The 22,666-nt window shown below is 40.0% G+C and overlaps 1 long non-coding RNA gene across 2 annotated transcripts in view; it reads left to right on the forward strand.

The window, feature by feature from the left end:
* The window catches only part of LOC142108720 (uncharacterized), a 95,151-nt gene extending 72,808 nt beyond the window's left edge, over positions 1–22,343 (forward strand). For both annotated transcript variants that reach the window (XR_012680206.1, XR_012680205.1), the window contains exon 3: positions 22,269–22,343. This is a non-coding gene — a long non-coding RNA (uncharacterized LOC142108720). The remainder of the gene's footprint in view (positions 1–22,268) is intronic.
* The last annotated feature ends 323 nt before the right edge of the window (positions 22,344–22,666 follow it).

Consider the following 22,666-nt stretch of genomic DNA (forward strand, 5'->3'; position numbering starts at 1 on the left):
TGTAAACATAAAGCAATCGAGTATTTATGAGCTACATGAAAAAACAGCCCGTATTTATCTTATGTGCAAAATAATAAACTAATATGCACCCCTTGCATTGTAACATGGTTTTGTCTAGAAGAAAACTTACTCACTTTTTTAAAATTCTTTCCTTAATGAATTAGGCCCCTAATAGTCAAATCGTCAGGAAGGATTGTGAAATGATTGTTTGTTTTTTTTTATTGTTTTTTTTATCATCAATAATTTTTATTAAACAAAACTTTGCAAGTTATTGGGGTACAGAAAAAAGAAAAAGGTAAAGGGTACAAATTAGAGGGGGACTTGGGAGGGGTGACCCCTCGCAAAGGGGGGGAAGGGGATTTGCTCAATAAGTCTTACCATATATGAATAACTAACCCATGTAGCAACAGACTGTGGATAGGTCACTACATTTAATCTAGCTGAACCAGTTACCGTGAACATTACTAGCATTGGGTATATTAGGTCTCTTGGGAGGATTCATGTAGAGGTGATGGTGAGGGGGCCGGGGAGAAGGAGGTTGGACCCCCAGTTCCTCCGGCACCCTCAGTTGTATATTCGTGCCACCTAAACTATTTCATAATGGAAGCTGAGGCTGAAGTGGAATACGGCATATCAATCGTCTCCATCTCAAAGCTGTGCTGAACTTTGGATATGATCCAAAATACGGCAGGAGGATCAGGAGTTTTGGTCTATGGCTGCTCTAGTTGCTATCAGAATGTGACCCAGGAGGTATCGATCTTGCTTAGGAATCGATGTAAAATAAAGATGGAGCAACGCCTCCTCCGGGTCTGGGTCTATGGGCAGCCTCAGTACCACCGATATCAGATCAAACACTTCCTGCCAGGGAGGTTGCGTGGGAAACGTCGGCAATATGGGTGCACCGACGTCAGCAAAATTTGGATTGAGCGGGCCAAATAGCATGGAGCCTGGCGGGTGTGAGATAAAGTCATTGTGATTAACACACCTAGACATGCGATGAGAAGTAGTATATATATTTTCCCATTGCTGTGGGGAGAGAGAAAGATTAAGATCTGACTCCTGGCGTGTCTAAGAGGATGGCTGGGGAACAATAAGTAGGGATTGGAGGTGCTGGTACCAGAAAGTCATCCCGCCTCTATTAGAGCCTTTTGTCATTCTATCTAGCAACGGGGCCGGGGGGCAGAGACAAAGAATGGGGGGGCCTGGAGACCGCCCCCACCCAGTGAGGGATTTGGGCATATTTGAATATGTTTTTAGAGGGTATATCAAACCATTCTTGGAGTAGGGAGAAGGGAAGAAAAAGATCTTGGGCGTACAGGTCTTTTAGAGCAGACAATCCTTTAGAATGCCAGGAAGCAAGATTAAGGTCCAGAATAAGTTTAGATAGGGCTTCTAGGGACATATTACGAGTAGGAAGTGAAACGTCCTTATGATGGGCTGCAAATCGGTCCCATGTCAGCAGAGCACCTGAGATGGAGACGAGTTGTTGAGTAGGTACTGGGCGAGCACTCTTAGGGGTCCACAATAGATCTGGCAGGGGATAGGCCAGGAGGAGGCCCTTTCCAGGTCCACCCATGGCTTAGTGTTAGGGGGGAAGAACCAGTCCCTGAGGTGTGATAATAGACCTGCTTCCTGGTAGAGAGTCAAACTGGAAAGTATTAGACCTCCCTGACTTCTTGGAAGGGTCACACGTTGGTAAGCCATTAATGGGCGTTTCTGCTTCCAGACATATGCTATCATTAGTTTGTATAAATGATCCATGTATTTTTTAGGAACAACATAGGGTATGGTGCGAAAAAGATACATCAGTTTTGGAAGAAGCATCATCTTAAAAGTGGCAATGGGCCCAGCCAGGAGACCTCGTAATTGATCTAGCTCTCAATTAGTGCAGTAAGATGCGTAATTAGCAGAGTAAAGTTAGTCTTAAATATTTCAGCAATGGTGGCCGGAACACGGATGCCCAAATAAGGCAGAGATGTTTGTACCCATATAAAAGGGAACTTTCTCTGTAGAAGTGTAAGAGAGTGGATAAGGGGATATTAATGGGCAGAGCTTCCGATTTAGTGATGTTGAGTTTATAAAAGGAAGCAGCACTTTAGCGATCTAAAATGAGCTGGAGGGCCACCAACAAGGTCCCCAGGCTGGTGACAAACAAGAACACATCATCCGCAAACAGACATAGTTTATGAGGGGATGAGTGAAGAGTAATCCCCGGAAAGTCACGCGCTGATCTAATTGTTTGGGCCAGGGGTTCAATAGCAATTGCAAACATCAGAGGAGATAGGGGGCAGCCCTGTCCAGCACCATTTGAGATGAAAAAGGGGAGCGATAGAAAGCCATTACTAAAAATTCTAGCTGTTGGTCCTTGGTAGAGAGCTAAAATGGAATGAAGAATATCACCTCAGAATCCAAACTTAACTAGGACTTCTTTCATATATAGCCTGTGAAGCCTATCAAAGGACCACTGTACTGATGCGTGATCTGACCATGTAATAGGAGAAATTATCACTGAACCTTTATGTCGCAGGGTCCATTTGCCGGTCAAGATCAAGTCAATCCTTGAATATGAATTATGGACTGCTGAATGATAGGTATATTCCCTAGCGCCTGGAGAAGTGACCTGCCACAGATCATAGAGATCATACTCTGACAGTAGCTTACAAAAGGCACGGGAAGGACCAACTAAAGCTCTTGCATTAGATGAACTGGAGGCCTGAGATTTATCTATTTAGGGTTAAGTTGAAGTCTCCCAATATAATCAGATAACCCTGTCCTACTCTAGACACTTCCTCAAGCACTAAACTATGGTCACCTGTCTCTCATCTAAGAGTCCTACTAGCATAAGGCAGCTGCCCAATTTATCTTCAACTATTATATGGAGAGTAAATTGCACTCGAGAACTGAATAGGATAGAGACACCATTCTTTTTAAATGGACCCTTGGCAAAGTAGGAGATCCGAAATCAGGGGTCTCGAAACATGGGGGGTGCCATTGGAAGAAAAATGGGTCTCCTGCAGCGCCACAACATCTGTTCTACGTTTATGGAAAGTGGTAAAAGCTAGTTTGCGTTTATTAGGGAAGTTGAGGCCCCTAACAATCAAAGAGAAAAATTTAACCATTGACTATATAACAGAGGGAAAGTTTTTACAGAGGTAACCTGTCGAGAGATGGCGTCACTTAAACAAAGAATGGGGAAGGGAGACGGGGGGAGGGGAAGGGGGGAATAAAAAACTAACAAGAGGGAAAAAACAAAACTAGCCCGAAGATGGGGTTAGAGTATTTGCCACAAAGGAGAGATAGTGGCAAGTAACATGTGGGGGTGGTGGGGAGGCTGGCGGCCACCCAGGTAACAACCCAATATAGGGGGAAGATATAGCAAATAGTCTTCTCCATCACTATTTGATAAGTCGTAGTGGGGTTGAGAACCAATTGAAACACAGTGAATGCAGTTATGGATAATCAACCATTAATATGACCATAAGAAAGTATAACCTTTAAAAAAGACCTAGGCATAGGAAAGAAACAAATTTATGCATACAGTAAACAATGAACAATTAGAGAATATAATATAAAATGTCCTGCCCTCATCAGGATGTGAGGTCCGGGCACCAGAGCCCCAGCACCAAAACCAGGGAGACTGTTGGGGGCAGCACCCAGAGATAACCCTCACCGAGGAAGATTGTGTGTGAGCAACCAACAAGTGTGTTATACTAACATGTAAAGAATGAAAATGTGACAACACAGCCCATATTATAAGCATAACACATAGGAGGTACGTGTACTCATCCAGTCATAGATGTGTGCATGGGCAGTCTTAAAGAGCTACTTTCTATTCCTTCTGGACTTGAGACTATTCCGTACAAAGAGGAGATTTCCATGGAGCTGGGCCTGATGAAGGAGAAATTTGCTATTCCTCCAACAGTTTGGATCCTGCTTCTAATGATGAAATAACATATGTAGATCCATTGCGATGAATCAACAGTGTAACCGGAAAGCCCCAACAATAGGAGATGGCATTGGCCCATAATTGTAATTGGTTGTAAGGAACAACTTTTGTTGATAGTCATCAAGGAAAGGTCCTGGAATAATTGTAGACCGCCAAGTATGATCTCGTTGTCGTCATTCTGTACAGCTCGGAGGATAGCCTCCTTGATGGTAAAGACACTCGAAGTAGAGTGTCCCTTGGTTGGTTGCCTACCACTGAACGAGGATGGGGCAAACGATGGATGCGATCAATCAGGAGGTCTTTATCTTCTGCTGATGGCAATAACTTCCGAAACAAAGATGTAACGTGATTCTGGAGGTCAGGATTCGACACAGATTCTGGGATATCTGTTATTTTGATATTGTTCCTACGTGAGCGGTCCTCTAGGTCAGTCGCCTTGTCTTTCCAAAAGGAAACTTCACTTTGTAGTTGGTCATGAGAAGTGCATAGTTCATTATGTGAAGAAATCGATTCCACCATTTTGGACTTAAGGTCGAATTTTAACGATGAATTAGAACAAACCCCTCTCAGACATGTGATTACCCTGATGTTTTATTGGCAACAAGAGTTCTGCAAATTATGTCTCATCCGTTACCATTCAAACCCTGCCCAGATCCTGCCCCAAACCCCCCAGACACACTGTCATTTAGCCACAGTCATGCTCACAACACCACAGGCCACATTTTCTCACCTAAACCTAGGAATTTTTTATGAAAATTGAGGATGTTAGGGGGTGTAGACTGTATAGATTATGAGGCCCAGACATTTCTGCTTAACATTGTTTAATGAGCTTGCTTGGCAGGAACAAGATATAATATTTAGACTAATGCAGTCTCCATAAGGCAAAATAATCCATATTTGAGACAATTCCTATTTATTGTATGAGATGGTCTTCAGAATCTATGTATGTCAAGGGGTAGATAGAATAGAGCAATGTTCTGCAGATCTACAGAGAGGTCAGTAATGTAATACTCTGCAGAATATATCACTATGTAACTGTCAGGGGGTAGATGGAACAGAGCAATGTTCTGCAGACCTCTAGAGAGGTCAGTAATGTAATAATCTGCAGAATATATCACTATGTATCTGTCAGGGGGTAGATGGGACAGAGCAATGTTCTGCAGATCTCTAGAGAGGTCAGTAATGTAATAATCTGCAGAATATATCACTATGTAACTGTCAGGGGGTAGATGGAACAGAGCAATGTTCTGCAGATCTCTAGAGAGGTCAGTAATGTAGTTATCTGCAAATTATTTACAAAACCTATGAGTCTCTGGATGCTACAAGTCAGAGGGTGGATGAGGTTAGCTCCTATAAGATAAGACGTGGTTTTACAGTGAGTCTCTAACACACACTTTCTTCCCCTCCCAGTATTTTACGAGCTCGCTGTGCTTGTTAGCTGTGTGGTCTGACATCTCTGTATTTATGTTTTGCATATTCCCAGTATAAATATTTATGTAGAATATTAAGTGCAGTCAATACCAGTGTACTCCAGACTCAATAAACCGATGATTTACAGCAAAATGTACCGCATAATGAAATAAAGGAGAACTCATTTTTCAGCCTCTTGATGGGGAAAACGTAAAAGGTGTAACGAAAATGTCACAGTAATTGACATCTTTATAGGAGCTTTTTGGTTGTGCTTTTCAGACATTTGATAAATGACGTCTGTATTTGCCAGAAAATAAATCATAAAATATTTAATAATGCTTTGTCTATCAATTTAGAGACAAATCCCAAATTAAAAAATAAATCATGTATGTGTCGGTTGTTATTTTAATGTCCTTGAGAAACCTACAGATCGAGCCAAGAACAGGCACCAGTTCTGTTGTTGTAAAGTTAACAATTGATTTGTTAATATGGCTACAATGTTTCAGGAGGTGCAATATCTGGCACAAAGCCAGAAAAGATCCGATTCTACCAGCTCCACCCAACTCAGATGCAAACATTTTGTACCCCGCTCCCCACGAGTCGCCACCAACGTGACATAGTCTATAAGCTTCCGATATAGACGGCGACACAGACACAAACCGATACAAAATGCCCTTTACGCCACAGGCCTACTGTTCTGTGACTTCACATTTAACCCTGAATATACCCATGTGCAGGAAATTGTCCAATTTAATCTTCTCAGACTTGTGTAGCATCCGCTTCTCATAAACATATAGACCCCAATTCATGTCCGAAAGCACCTTGCACGTAAGTTGCATGTTTAAAAAGAACACAAAACTTGTGTGTAGTTCCAACTGTATTCAAATCCAAGAGTCAGCCCCGGCGCTCCCATTAGGCAACCTTCGGCAGTTGCCTAGGGCGCCGGGAACTGCAGGGCGCCGCTGACTAGATTTTCTAATCTAGTCAGCGGCTTGGGACAGAAGTGCAGCGACGGCGGGGCGCCTGCTGCTGTTTTGTAGTGTCCGCCACCAGCCTCTTCTTCATCCGATCACATGATCACTGATGTCAGTCAGTGATCATGTGACAGTCTCACTGTCCGATGGCGCCTCCGTGCAGCAATAGTCTCCCACTGTCAGTGACAGACAGTGTGAATAAAGTTATTTCTTGACGCCCCACTCCCATTCCAGCATGCACCGCTCCGCTCCACCCCCGTCCTTTGTTGGGAAGAAGCCAAGGAGTGTTGGGCAGCCATTTAAGAAGAGTGAAGAGCCCCCCCTGCATCTGCTGACCAGCCTTCAGGAGAGAAAACAGTGCGTATATACAATTTTTTTTGTATTATTATTTTTTTTTTTAAAAAAGGGGTACCCAAAGTCCAATCCATAAAGTGGGGAGGGAAAAAAAATTGTGGGGGTGAGGTTTGACTTTTATTTGGCACCTCATGCTCTATATTTGACTTACTGCAAGTCAAAAATAAATCATGAGGTGCCAATAAAATAATAATTTTCTCTACCATAGTTTTTAAATCAAAGATAGAGCATGAGGTGCCAAATAGTCATTTTTCTTGCACATAGCTTGCAAATCAAATATAGAGTATGACGGGGAAAATAGTTATTTTTCTATGGTATAAAAATGACTATTTGCTATATCATACTCTATATTTGATTTGCAAACTATGTGGGAGAAAAATGACAATTTTATTGGCACCCCACGCTCTATATTTGTGGAATTCATAATTATTAATTTACAAAAAAAAACAATTATGTGTCCGAGCCTCGCAGGAGGATGGGAGGCGCTAGGCTGAAATTTTGCCTAGAGCACCTAGAGACCTTGCACCGGCCCTGCCAAGAGTATTTCAACATATGTTTCCGTTTCAATCTGGGTGGTAGTACACTCTGCCTGAACGTTATTTGCAGTATATAGATACACACAACAGACTGCAGTATACGCACATGTGTAAGTACAAGAAGCAGTCCCATCAGAACACATAAAAATATGTTATAATAAGTTAAAATAACTCTTAACAGTATAATCATTTCTATAAATATTTATTTTCAAATGTAAAAAAAATATATATTTTTTACATTAAATTACATAAAGTTCATCATCAACATCATGAACATTTATTTATATATTGCCAACATATTCCGTGGCGCTTAAGATGTTTTCAGTGCATAACATACATACAATGGGTTAGATTCATCAAGGCATCAAAACAAAAGTATTGTGTGTTTTTTAAAAACTTCACATAAATCGGACACACTCCATATTCAACAAGGAGCGGATGTAAAGATACATCTGTTGGTGAATACGGGTCTAGGTCCGCTCTGTTCTAACAGATACTACACTGCAGGATACATCCAATACATATGGGGAATATAAAGTCCCAAAACAATATAGAGAATTTGTATGTTCTCCCCGTGTTTGCGTGAGTTTCCTCCGGGTGCTCCGGTGTCCTCCCACACTCCAAAAACATACTGATAGGTTAATTGGCAACTATTAAATTTCCCTAAGTCTCTCTTGGTCTGTGTGTGTATGTTAGGGGATTTAGATTGTAAGCTCCAATGGGGCAGGGACTGATGTGAGTGAGTTCTCTGTACAACGCTGCGGAATTAGTGGCGCTATATAAATAAATAGATGATGATGATAATAGAGATGAAAAAAATAATTATTCAATTAATGTCACCTGTTAATGGACGGATGTCCCACCATGAATCAGTTCCATAATGTATTTAAATATGAAATCACCACAGAGCAAAACACATAAATGTGTACATAAATATTATCTACAAAGTCGATCTGATGGACTGGAGGCCGTGGACGGTTGGAAATATTTGTCTCTTTGTCAAGTAGGTGTGCAGGGGCACACCAGTAAGATTATTTACAAGCTATCATGGGGAGAATCTGTGCTAACAACTTATTCTGAGCTAGTAAATTATTCCCAGAGCTTTTTATTAAATGCCAATGATGTGGAGCTGGGGTGAGGTAGATAAGTTCCCTCGGGCAGTTTGTGGGTACCAAACCTTCTATCTGTTGCACATTCAGTTACATAGATTCTAACACCGCACTAAGATGAATCATTAATCCCTTATTATTTTAAATAAACTAGTACTTGTATACCTAGTTCTTTTTCATACAGGGAGATGCACCAACACATATTTTAAATCCCGGAACAGAGCAAGAAAAAAAGAAAATGTGTATACATTGGGCACTCAATGATTGAGATACTAATATTGTGTTAGATAAAAATGTGCATTACGCTTTATTGATATACATTAAAAATGGGAAATGATCATATCTCATCCCCATATTATCTGAAACAGCAAAATATTTAAAAGGGAGAAAAGGAAATGAATTCTATAAGACGAATAGATAATATTCTGTTAAAATGGTAGATATATTACCTAGCCACCCCGCTGCTCATTAGATTTGGATGTTCATATTTATCATTATTCCATCTTATAATGAAATTTTTTTTCATACATTATGTTTATATTTTTCTCAAATAGGATGTATAAATTTTAACATCCACATTAATATTATTAATATCTTAAAATAAAGATTGTCCATACATGTGTGTGCGTTTTTCTCAACTAGGATGTATATATTCTGACATCCACATTGATATTATTTATCTTAGGGTCTATATGGTATTCAACCCTGATTGTTCTGTATTAGGCTCTTTTATTAATGAGAAATTTTATTTATTTTTTTGTTTTTTATTTATTTATAGATGAATTTTATATTTGATACAGCCTTTTGTAACAGGCTTTTAGTGTTCCAGTTCTATAATTTATCTGTTAATAACGTACTAATGGGTCATTATCATTATTATAAATTAGATCCCAGCCTATTACATCTGGTAAGTATATTTTTAAAACTGTCCCAATAGTTACAGACTGCAGCTAATAAGAACACAAGATGTTAGTGTTCCATTTCTGTAGTTTGTCTGATAATAACAGACTAATAACTCAATATTGTAATTTGTGAATTAAATCCCAGTGATTATATCCAATAGATATTATTTTTATATTGTCCCAATAATTGTGAGCTGCAGCTGATAAGGACCCACTGATGCATTACATAAGGATCAGAATATAAATGCCTGACAATGCTAAACCTGCAGAACCACAAACTGCCATGTTCATTCATACTATAATTGAAATATAACTCCCAAAAGCCGATATAATAGTCAGCTAAATGGAAGGTACGTAAGATATATTAACTAATGAGTCAGCGAGCGTGGCGCTGTCGACGCGCGTTTCGCTGATTGCTTTTTCAAAGCAAACCGATAAAGCGGGTTAATGGGCTTTTTATAGTCTTTAAGCCCGCCCCCTTCATTCAATATTCACTCCTCGTTAGCAAGGTTTGTTAATAACCACCTCCCCATTGGTTCGCTCCTGAGGCTGGTGTTACAATTTAACAGATTGCATCCTCAGCCAATCGAATAGTATGTCCCGCCCTTAAGTTAGTTTCATTGGTTTAAAATCTTTACATCTTCTGAACAGCGTATATCGTTACTGACAGCTTGGAGGCTGTTCAGAGTCCTGCTGTTAGAGTTTATGGTACTATATTATGCATATCATGACAGTGTTTTATTAATAATGGTAATGGACATTATTACATTTCCCAATGGGGAAGATTGGATATCTATCATATCATCTGGCTATAGATGAATAGGAATTGCCAATATATAGCAATGGCAATTAGCGATTGTCCTGATATTTATCATATTATATAATAATGATTTAAACGTGTATAAAAAATGATAATATAAGAGATCTAATAGGGGCATAGGTGAGTGAGATGTATATTTAGGAGCCCTGATCGTGATATTTAATGTAAAGGATAAATGAGAATGGTATAACTGATTACATCCAGAATGATCTTATGTATTCTATGACATGGCAGATACTACAAATTACAAATGAATAGGATTACCAATATGTGGCGATAATAATTGGCGATCGTTCTGATATGTATCATATCATGTAATATTAAATTAATAAACTATAAAAAGAAAATAAATAATGTGATATATATGTGAGAGCATAAATGTGAAAAGAAAATTGAATATTGTGAATAATTAACATTAAATAATTTTATATTTAATTTTTTATTTATTTTTATTTTTATATTATTATATTATTATATGTAGTGAGTTGTGTTATAAGAGGCCTGTTATAGACGTGGGTGAATGAGATATGTGTTTAAGAGCCCTGATTGTGATATAAAAAGAAAATAAAAAAATATAAAAATATAAATAAAAATATTATAATTAATTACATCCAGATGATCTTACGTATTCTATAACATTCCGTTACGTCCCATAGCTAAACAGTGAAAGAAAAAGAAAAAGTAACAACTTACTAATATATGTATCTGTAATACATAATGTATCCAAATAAACAACTTAATGCAACAAAGAAAAGCTAAAGAACCAGTAAGAAGGCAGAAATTACTAAAGACATAAACTGTCAGATACATAAACATTAAAAAACTTCTCCCAAATAGTAGCAGAAGAGAAAATATCATAAAGAGAACGCTTTGTGCCAAGAGGAAAATATCAAGAAATTGTTAAAAAAAACCACCATAAAATTATCAGTTGAGTTTGTGGCACTCGGGGGAAATTTAGTTAACACAAATCCAATACCAAGCATTTTGGGTTTATTGCTAGGAACACATTCAATTAGAATGAAATCTGAAAAAGTCAAGACTGTCACAGCGCCGGCTGACTGTGTGCGAGTGAGTAAAAATCCCATCTCATGCGCTCCCCAAAGAGCAATTTCTGAAATAAACCCTCAACTGTAAGAATTGTTACCCAGGAAACTCTTCTATTGCAACAAGTCAGCAACTCCCGACGCAAAGTTTATAAAGTTCCTCTGAATCTCTAATTGTTTTACAAATGCATTATAAATGGGTCATGTTTATTCAGTGGGGGAACAAAGTGTAGCGGTGTTAGCTTTTACTAGTGGGTGCTGACAATTTCGTTAAGCAAATGAGGCCACATTTTCTTGTTTAATTGATAAAATCTTCCAAATCGCCCAATATAATTATTATTATCGTTTATTTGTTAGGCGCCACAAGGTTTCCGCAGCGCCGCACACGGCACAAACAGTAGACTATACAGGGTAAAACAATACAAAACAATAAACACAAAGTACCAGAACTTCAGAAACTCCAGGCAGGCAAATATTGTAAAGACGGAGCGGAAGAACAGGTGTGGAGACATGAGGGGAGGGGGGCCCTGCTCATACGAGCTTACATCCTAAGGGAGGGTAATATTTATATTTATAAATTTAAAAAGTGACATTTCCCAAAGTGCTGTACAGAGGAATCCATACAGACATTATATTAGCAACTGCAATATCTATATAATTGTAACATTCACACAACATAGATCAGTGACGGGCAATAGCCTTCCCCTGCGGCCCCAGATCCTTCCTGCTTTATTGACAGATGTGTTTATTAAAGCGTGTAACACTTGTGAAATATGCTGCTGATATATTACAGATAGGTGTCTCTTCATTTCAATAAATGTGCTGTTTTATCTCATTACTGAAATTAGGGGTAATGTGTGGCCCTTTAGAGGGTTAGAGGGACGTCCATGTGGCCCCTGATGTGTATTAAGTTGCCCATACATGTTGCAATAACAATGAAAATTTACAATCTAAAAGGAACATGACACAAACAACAGGTGACAGAGTGAGTGTGCACTGTAAAACAAGAGTCAACCGTAGGTGAGCACCGGGCTGGCAGGTCGGGTGAGTAAAGATAGTTATTATGGGTTAAGTGCATTCTTGTACGGGTCATTAAGGAACCTTTAAAGGTGGAGTGACTGTGAGTGTTTGGTGGCACAGGAAGAGAGTTTCGGAGAATATTTGCAGCACAGGAGAAGTCCTGGAGGTGAGAAAGAGAGACGGGAGGGAGTCATATGCAGAGCAGAGATTACGGTTGGGGGGATAATTTGATTTACGTTTGGGGAATAGTTGGATTTACGGTTGGGGGATAGTTGGATTTACGGTTGGGGGATAGTTGGAGATGAGTGCAGCTATTGTACAGCAACGTGCCACCAGCTGTATTGTCACAAATTGCACTTGGTAACACATACCAACTAAAATAATGATTTCTGCCCAGAAACAATTTATTGAAAACAAGCGTATCTTTATGATCAAGATCATGATTGAAATTACATTTTGGTAGAACATTCACTAAATTTAATCTAGTTCATCATTCGACATTACAGTAACAGACAACCCAATTGTTCATGGTTGCATAATTGTATATAGCTTTGTGTGTTTTTCAGAAAAGTAGAGGGTTTTTAAACACCTGTGAGTGTAACATGATGTGCAGATAATCAGCGCTGTGCGTTACTTCTAATGGATCATATACCACCTTCCATGTAACGCACAGATATGCAGATAGACCGGTAATTGCACCCTACCCACAATTAGGCTGCCGCTTGGAATATCTCTCAGTGATCAGAGGAAAGTTTTCTCCCATGAGGCAGATGAAAGAAGAAGAAGATGAAAAGTTTTTTCCTGAGAACAGAGCAGTCAGATATGTTGTTTTATGGCTTATTATTAACATAAAGAAATATATTGCAACATCAAGTTACAGAAGATTAATTGGCTGTGTTTATCGCCTACATGATCTATGCTGCTTGCTGGAGATAAGACCAAAAAATTCATAAGATTTCAGAATTCATTGGGATTAGGCCTTTTTGGGTATCATAAATCAATTTGCAAAAGAAATTGCTCTTTTGGGTCATCCATTCTGTTTCAGAGGTTCTCCCTCCTTCCAGAACCGTAATCAAACTCTTCATATAGTTGTTTGCAACCACCACGGGATTAGAGAACATTCCTCACAGCAGTCAGGTCAGGGCAGGTAATGAAATCCAGTCCAGAGTAAAAGTATACCATTAATGAATGGACTGTAGCCACGCCCAAGCCAATCAGGTGTTGCAGTAGTTACACACCTTCTATCCATGCAGCTCCTCCCCCCTGTATTCACAGCTACAAACAACAGGGGGACTGTCCCCTGCCAGTCCACCTGTTGTTTGTAGCTGTCTACAAACAACAGGGGGACTGGTAGAGCCAAAGTAAGACCCCGTTGCTCCCTTGACAAGATATTGTCAAGGACCCCTTTTGCATCCTCCATTTGTCAAACCAAATCACATAATGTATGTCAGAGTGATTTGCGTCACTCAGTGGGATGTCTAGGTTGCCTGATGATCTAGCTCTGGGGATGGGAATTATGGCTAAGCGCTATAAGGGACTTTATGGAAAGAGAAGGGGTTGGCCAGAAGCAGACAATCCCTTTAAGTTCATTGCTGAACACTTTGTATTTGGAGACTGTAGCTAAGTAAATAACAAAATCTTGTTTTGTTTATCGTCTGCTATAATTATGTCATAGTACGTTTCAGAGCTGTCCCACTCTCATAGTCCGTTACATACTGAAGTTCTGACCAATGATATCACAGCTTATTTTTCTCTAGTCTAATTCTATTTCCTACCCCCCCCCCCCCCCCAGCACCTCAATCAATAGGGATACATTTTCTAGAGCTGTGCAAAGTATTTTTCCTTCACACACATCGGTGTTACTCCCTATTAGCGACACACAGAGTTATTAGCGGATTGTTTTGCGCTGTGCACTTTGCTTCAGAACTGACATTTGTTAACGTCACAGTTGAGAAGCAACAATTTTGCAGCGTATTTGTAGAACTGGGAACTAGAAAATGTGGAATGATGCCAACGTATTATCTATAGCCAGCAGAGAGCGAGATTTTTTTTAACTTAAACTTTTAACATATTTAATAGCAAACTGGTCTTTTTAGTGGTTGATTTTGGAGCTACAGGCAAATGGGGAATATTGTTAGTCTTATTCTTCACTTTTAGTGATACGTGAAATTGTGGTGAAATGTGGCATTAATTGGGTTATACAGCAGAAAAGACAGAGGTGTGAAGTTCCTGGGGATACAGTCTTCAAATTTGTTTTTTTCTTTGCTATTCCGTGGAATCCCATCTCGCAATCCCGTTGTACATTTACATTGCAGAATGAATAGAGCTGGTTATTCATTTCCCCACACCTTAATAGGTGAGTTATTAGTGATTGAATTTACACAGTGTGTAATATTTTTTTCACTCTTTAGATACTTTAGAGCCTCGCAGGACCATAACAAGACCTGTGCGAGAGGGGCAGCCGCCCAGGGCATGAACCAGATGGGGGTGCCAGATAAGGAATATTTTAGGTTGGGTTCATTATAATTTAGGAATAGAGGGCATAATATTTTCTTTCTTGTGCAAGGTGCTAACATTTCTAGTTTCGGCTCTAGATACTTTTCACTCTCATTATTTGGCGCTGGTCACATGGTTTCAATGTGTAATTCATTCAGCTCTGTTTTGAGGTTGGGATAACATTGGGAACACTTAAGACCAAATTCTGCCAGTAAAACAAAAAGTTTTGGGAACAACGAGAAATGAGGTAAATGCTTCACTGGAGAGTTGTGAAATTTCTGACCCGTCTCTATCTATTTCAAAGTTTGTTACTTAGGACAATTTCAGAACTGTGCAAAAGAAACTTCAACTAAACGGTTGGGCTTTACTGAACATACACCGGACCTGGGCATGCTCAGAAGAGGCACCTGTTTGGCTTTTTTAAGACCAGAACTGGGGCCAGGAAAGTTTAGAGTGTCATTGTCAGCGTCATTGTTAATTCCATAAAAAAAAAAAGTTAGAAAACCACTTTAGTGTAACTCAAATAGGATGATTCGTCCAGTGAATGAACATTGTAAATTTTTATTGCATTAAAACTTTATTGAATATACCATCTATGTGTAGTTAATCTAATGCCTTTGTTTTATTAAAGTAAGCCACATTGCTTATTCCCTGGCGTTGTGCGTTCAATTCCTGGTCATTTTTGCACCTCTCCTGTCTTTTGGTTGTAAAATCTATTACTTCAATCTTAAATCAATTTTTTTTTTAAAGTAGACATAGATGATGATTGATGTAGTATCTTCTATATACACCATCCTCTTAAACAAGACAGTTTCCTTAACCCTTCATTCACTGACGATTCACCCTAGATTTTTCTGCTTCAACTATAAATCTTTAATCAATTTGATAAAAATAGATCTTTTGGACCATATCGGGAATATTTGGTGAATTTCAGGAGATGCTCTTATCTCTGTTCTCTTTCTATCTTATTGTTCTCATTCTGCACAAGAGACACTTCCTGCAGTATAAGAAGAGATAAAACTTACACTGGCAGTGACTGAAATTCTGAAATGAAGCTCCCTGACATCCTAAACAACTGCTCATCCAGAATTCTGTACATGAAGTATTCAGCTGGGCCGTTTTGGAAGCACAATATTTGGTACGTGCGATAGGAATTATTCACAGACTAGTGCAGAGTGATTTTAATACACTTACTCTTTTGCCTAGACTCGATCACTGGAGCAGTTAATAGAAAAAGGATATTCTCTCTAAATAGCAGAGAGCAACGATGCAAGAAATGGGATGCAGCTCCCAAAAGGAATCTGTGCATTCTTAGCAATTCTTAGCAGCAAACGATAATCACCCAGCTAATTATATTTAATTATCTGTTGTATCAAAACAATAAATAACATGGGAGCCAAACACAATTTGCTGAGTATTGCTGTTCACATGTAGAAATAGTTTGAGTGAAACGTGACAGTACGCTCTCGCTTAGAGTCTGTCCTCCTGCTCCTACTAACAGACACTATGAAAGTGAAGGTGACACAGAGGTCAGGTCTTTTAACTGCTCTGGAGGGATCTGTCTTGAAACAAATAGGCTGTTGCCTAGGGCAAAGTAGAATGTTGCTTAAGGCAAACTAGGCATTTGCCTAGGGAAAATTAGACAGCGTCACAAAACGCCGGCTGGGGTTAATTTAGGGGCAAAGTAGAGACCCAAGCTTCAGAGACACCCCTAGCTGCAATGAGATTTCAATAGTTCTGCTCTAGTTTGATGTCTTTGCTGCCCAAGGTCCATCTAGTCTCTAAGAGACTCTCTAAAACAGGAGATTATGAAGCGCTGTCACTGGAAGTGAGATATAGCCACATAAATCTGGCTTCAGTATCTTTTTAGCTATCCATACAGATGAGCACGTAAACACCATCCAATTTGACTTGTGAGACCAGAATATTTCTGGGTAATTTGGACATACATAAATCAGCTTCTAATGACAGATATATCGCAAACAGCTCATTCAACCATGAGGTAACCTGTCGACCCTCCTATAATCCGATTCTGTTGCAACTGAGTTCATTAGTGATTCAGGCACCCATGTTAAGTTGAAAACAATTTGCATTTTGGCATATAAGACGCTTTTTTACACTAGTTCAAAAATAGCACTTTGTGTGCTTACACAGCAGTAAAAAAGTATATATATGCCCAAAAAAGCAAGTGAGTCCATACTTAATACACATTAAATGATACTAAAACTGTATTTTGCAGCCTGCAATATCATAGGAAACTTAAAGTAATGATTATTGTGCAAACACCATTAAAGTAGAATGACTACAATGCACAGGTACTGCATGGTTTATGGTAAAGACGGTCATAGTTTATAGTGACGTTGTATTTATAGGTGTACAACTGGTCTCTGACAGAAGCCTGTTTATAATGTTATATACTGTATGAGCCTCATTGCTTATAAAGCTGTTTTCTATATAAAGGCATAATATTCAATGTAATTCATCAAAATGTACAGACAATACAGGCATTGCATTGTAAACCGATTTCTAAAATATGGTTACAGTTATTTCTTGTGATTTTTGTTCCTGTGTTTATGTGATACCAGCTACAGACAACAGGTGGCAGTGCACCAACAACACTGCCAACTACAACAAGTGAGGATCAGTTGCAATACCAGCTACAGACAACAGGTGACAGTGCACCAACAACACTGCCAACTATAACCAGTGAGGATCCGTTGCAATACCAGCTACAGACGACAGGTGGCAGTGCACCAACAACACTGCCAACTATAACCAGTGAGGATCCGTTGCAATACCAGCTACAGACGACAGGTGGCAGTGCACCAACAACACTGCCAATTATAGCAAGTGGGGATCAGTTGCAATATAAGCTACAGACAACAGGTGGCAGTGCACTGACAACACTGACAGCTACAACAAGTAAGGATCAGTTGCAATACCAGCTACAGACGACAGGTGGCAGTGCACTGACAACACTGCCAACTACAACAAGTGAGGATCAGTTGCAATACCAGCTACAGACGACAGGTGGCAGTGCACTGACAACACTGCCAACTACAACAAGTGAGGATCAGTTGCAATACCAGCTACAGACAACAGGTGGCAGTGCACAAACAACACTGCCAACTACAACAAGTGAGGATCCGTTGCAATACCAGCTACAGATGACAGGTGGCAGTGCACTGACAACACTGAACTCTACACATTCTTTATCACTTGCTGCAATCAGCATTTTGCTAAATGTCAAGTCAGTTAGGACTAGGAGACCTCACCTGAATGAAGCCTTTATAATGCCCTCAGTCCTACCAATCTGTGCATGAGTAAAGTTAATATTTTGTTTCTCTGCTGGTGCTTCAGGAGTCGTATTTTGTTTGCCTGTTTTTCAACTTTGGCATCGTCTCTCATGATTCTACCCCTTCATCGACTTCAGCTTAGTCTTATTCTCTAAGCGGCGTGGCCAGTCCTGGTCTGATCCAATAGCTACCCCAGCCAAGTGGTTCTCTCCTGGGAGCAACCAGCATCGTGACCGTGCTTATATCGTACACACTGAAAGCGCCATTTCAGTAGGTAGCGAAGCATTTCTAAACAGGGAGCCTTGTGATGATTAGAAGATGAGTAAAACAATTCCACAAATATTGATATTCTACAAATGTCTTTGTTTTGTAACAGTCAAATCAGTTAGAGAAAGTTGAGCTGAAAATGTACTCTGAAATGATTGCACAAAATGTTATTTTTAAGTCTTTTTCAAATGAAACACTTTAAAGAAACAAAAAAAGACTTAATTTAAATGAGGCTTAAATTATTTTTAACAACTTTTTTCCATGATTAATAAACAATATTTTGAGCTGTTAGCCAAAAGCAGAATTATTGGCACAATATTGCACATTTTCTGCTAAATGAACCCCAGGTAGTCAGCTTATCTCTAGTACCGTAAATTGAAAGAGAAAACCAAAGTAGTCGCACTCTAATGTCAGAATCTCTAATCGACGGTAAAGTGTCAATTTTACTTGAATTTTTAAGCAAGGGCCAATACTTTTAAACCAGATCCTGACATATGATAAGTTAATGAAGCATGATATTTGATAAGTGAATATAAAACAGAATAAACAAAATACTTATAATAGTAATAATATTTTTACTAGTCGTGTATTATTTTACATAACTGTGATAAACTATTTTAAATACATTATATATTCAACATATGTGTCAGACGCCGTCCCTGCGCCTCCTCCTCGAGCAGGGACGGACGTCTGTCTGCAGAGCGCCCCGTTGCCAAGCAACGGGGACGCCTCTTCCGGCGACGAGGTGCGCAGGCGCGCCCGTCGCCATAGCAACGGGACGCGTCTTTCTAGTTCCTGTCGGCGGTCAGAACAGCTGACCGCTGACTCCCTGCCCACCAATGAGGAAGCTTCACTTCCTATTTAAAGCCTGCTCTGACACCATTAGGGTGCCAGAGCAACTGGTTTTCTCAGTCTCCAGCGTTCCTGTATAGTTATATCTGTTTCCTGTGTTTGACCCGGCTTCCTGACCTCGCTTTCGGATTCTCCATTTGTCCCATCCTGATATTCTGGTTTGACCTCGGCTTGCTGACCATTCTCTGTCTTCTGATTCGGTACCTCATCTGCCCGGTTGGTTCCTGACTCTGCCTGTTTGACTACGTATTCTCTATATCTCGCAAGTAGCTACCTGGGAGGGCCGCGACCTGCACGTCGTTGCCGCTAAGTCCAAACTTCCTTGCGGGGGTCCCTGGTGAACACCAGCGGCGTGTTAGACTCCGCGCCTCCTGGCGTAGTAGTGCCAATACTTGCAGGTACTAAGGTCACGTCTGTGACAATATGTTGAAGAAGAATATACAGTGTCACATTCATTGATGGTACAGTACCTTCATCATTCATAAACCCTTCACCAACCTGTGAAACTTTAATTAAGAGTAGAAGTGAGTAGAGCTATTTGCCTAGATTAGAAAATTGCTACCTTAACATTCAGCTAATATTTTAATTAAATCATCATCATCACCATTTATTTATATAGCGTCACGGATTCTGCAGCGCTGTACAGAAAACTCATTCACATCAGTCCCTGCCCCATTGGAGATTACAGTATAAATTCCCTAACACACACACACACACACACACACACACACACACAGACTAAGGTCATTTTGTTAGCAGCCAATTAACCTACCAGTATGTTTTTGAAGTGTGGGAGGAAACCGGAGCACCCGGAGGAAACCCACGCAAACACGGAGAGAACATACAAACTCCACACAGATAAGGCAATGGTCGGGAATTGAACTCATGACCCCAGCTCTGTGAGGCAGAAGTGCTAACCACTGCAAACAACACTAATTTATATCTAAAAGCCAATACTTTTCCAATAAAAAAATAAGGGCCATCCTGAAACTGAGGGAGCACCTTGCTTGATGTGAGGGTGTGATTAACTAGTACACCTCCTCCGATGTCTGTAATTATTCAAAAACATTGTCGCAAGGGACTGTCAGCTCACCCTTTTTACATCATTTTCTAATCATGCTTGGAAAGGAGTGGGGGTTGTAGGTTTTCCTTTTTGCTGTGAGTGAGTTCCTTTTTCCTTCCTTTTTGCTCCTTAAATCCTGTATTGGCTGTGATAGCGGACAATGGAGGAATAAGGTTGGCGGACCAGTTATGTCTGCATAGGAGGTCATAATATATAAATATACACCACAAGAAAAAAATTATTCTCGACTAAATGTCACTGTACAGAATTATGCAATAACACCCCAGTCAGAACAAGTATTACTATATACAAATGAACCCCTGATGTTAATTCTTAAAAAAGTTCTATGTAACCTATCAGGTTTGTGTTGTGACCTGCACTACATGACAGGACGACTCCTCAACCCACAAACGTCACCGGTTAGATTGGGATACAGTTATGTGAAAAGAACAGAATTTCACGGATGACGCGCAGTCACAATGACCGGCCATTTAATAGCCTACAAAAGTGACAACGGCTTCTAAACACATCACAGGTCTATTGTTACAGTGACTGGGATCAGCCAGCGCATTTCTAAAGATGTAACGAGCTCAGGAGAATCTATTAATTTCAGCGTTTTTTAAAAACCTGGAATCAATTTTCTTTTTCATTGTAGAAGCCGAGAACACAAATATAAAAATTTTACACCAAACTTCTTCATTGAATAAACGCAATATCTATTTTTTTCTGTAATATTTTTTAGATATTGAAAGGATTGTAATTACAGAAAACCATCTATAGTCCGTAAAGAAAGTCCTGCATGCTCAGAATTGTTTGGAGTAACACTAAAATTTATTTTGAAAAATTGATTTTTTTTAATGCCTTTTCTTTGTTGTCTCGTTATAGATCTCATAAGAAAGTGGTTTGTTATTTTGCTGTGTGAAAAGAAATTAATTCCTTGGGATCATATTATACGGTATAAAGCTTCTGAACCGTTAAAAAAGTTTTAAGGGGTACATTACCGAAATATGAACATAAACTTTTCATGCAACCTTCTGCAGCCCCTTATTGAGCATTGTAGTAGGATCTTGCCACCAGGGGCCAGGGGCAGGAGTAGACTTTATTTTAGGGAAGGTGATTTTTCATAGCCATGCCCCTCCTGCATGCTGATTGGTTGGCCCTGGCTAACCCCACCCCCTTCCTCTCTGATGATCAGACCTCTCAGCATCAATTTTAAGGTATGAAGATTGCTGCTGAGGGGCAGGGGCAAAAACAAAATTTGTAGAGGGGGGTTTCCACACCACGCTACCAATGGGTGTGACCAGCATGCATGGGGGCGTGGTTATAATTTTAGACAGTGCTTGGCTGCTCTCCAACTCTTCCTATCCTCATAATATACATGGGCGTGCACGCAGCTCTCCTTTCTCAAGGAGAGCCTCAATTATACAGTGCCCCAGGCTTGGAGGGGGGCTTCTAGGCACTAGCAAACCCCTCTTTGGTTTGCCTATGGGGGGGTGATTGCCTTGATCGCCCCCCTCTGGATCCACCAGTGTCCAGCCTGGGGGCCCTGGTGGTGTCACCATCCTAGTGTGGCTCCACCCCTTTTGTTGGCTATGTGGGGTGATTGCCTTGATCGCCCCCCTCCGGATCCGCCAGTGCCCAGCCTGGGAGTGTCACCATCCTAGTGTGGCTCCACCCCTTTCGTTGGCTATGGACCAGGCCCCAAGAAGTTGCTGTAACGTGGCCCGAAATTTCTCTTGGTGGCCCTGTTTGGCCCCAAGACCTTGAGGGAGACGCACTATAAATATAGAATCCTCTCTCCCTCCTGCTTTTTGGAGAATGAGACAAAATTATATAAAAAGCAGGGACTATTAGGATTTATGCACAATATAAAATGATCTTGCACAGTGTGCACTGAGACGAGTCCATGAATAAAGTCTTCCAGCTCAGTTACTGGATGATATATAACCAAGGCTGATTTTCTGACAAGAAAGATACTGAGAGACTACACAAGTACGTACTGTAAAACTCCATTTAAAATGATCTTTTTGAGCATTTTTGTAACATGATGAAGAGTTGCAAATCACACTCATATGTGCTGCATGTCAGAATACTCACCACATACCGCATAATGGCCCACAAACATTTTATAATTCCTGCCTGAATTATCCTGTCCTTATTATATTTACCATTTATTTCAGACAGGTGGTGGCAGTTAGCCAATAGCAAACCGAGTAGAGGCGAACGCACACAAGACGCCAGGGCATTGTCCCTGAACCCTGAATGCCGGACCCCAGGTAAGTAGTTTTGTGGTATAAGGTTTTGTTTAGGATATTCCACCCAAAATTAAATTTTCCCTTTTGACTGGACCTTTCCTTAAATTATTTTAAGAAATTATAACTCTATTAAAAAATAGGGAAAAAGTTAATTGAAACTAATGTAAGAAAACACTAATTCCATCAGTTTGTTTTGTCCTTGAACTGAAAGCCGGACGGGAGGTCATTCACTTGTCACGGCTGATAACATCTTTCGTTTTGGGCACCTTTACAAAACTGTTTGTCGGACTTTAGAAAACGCTTTTCTCAGCCGAGCGAAAGGT

The sequence above is a fragment of the Mixophyes fleayi genome, chromosome 12 (genome assembly GCF_038048845.1).
Source record: "Mixophyes fleayi isolate aMixFle1 chromosome 12, aMixFle1.hap1, whole genome shotgun sequence".
Classification (NCBI taxonomy): Eukaryota; Metazoa; Chordata; class Amphibia; order Anura; family Limnodynastidae; genus Mixophyes; species Mixophyes fleayi.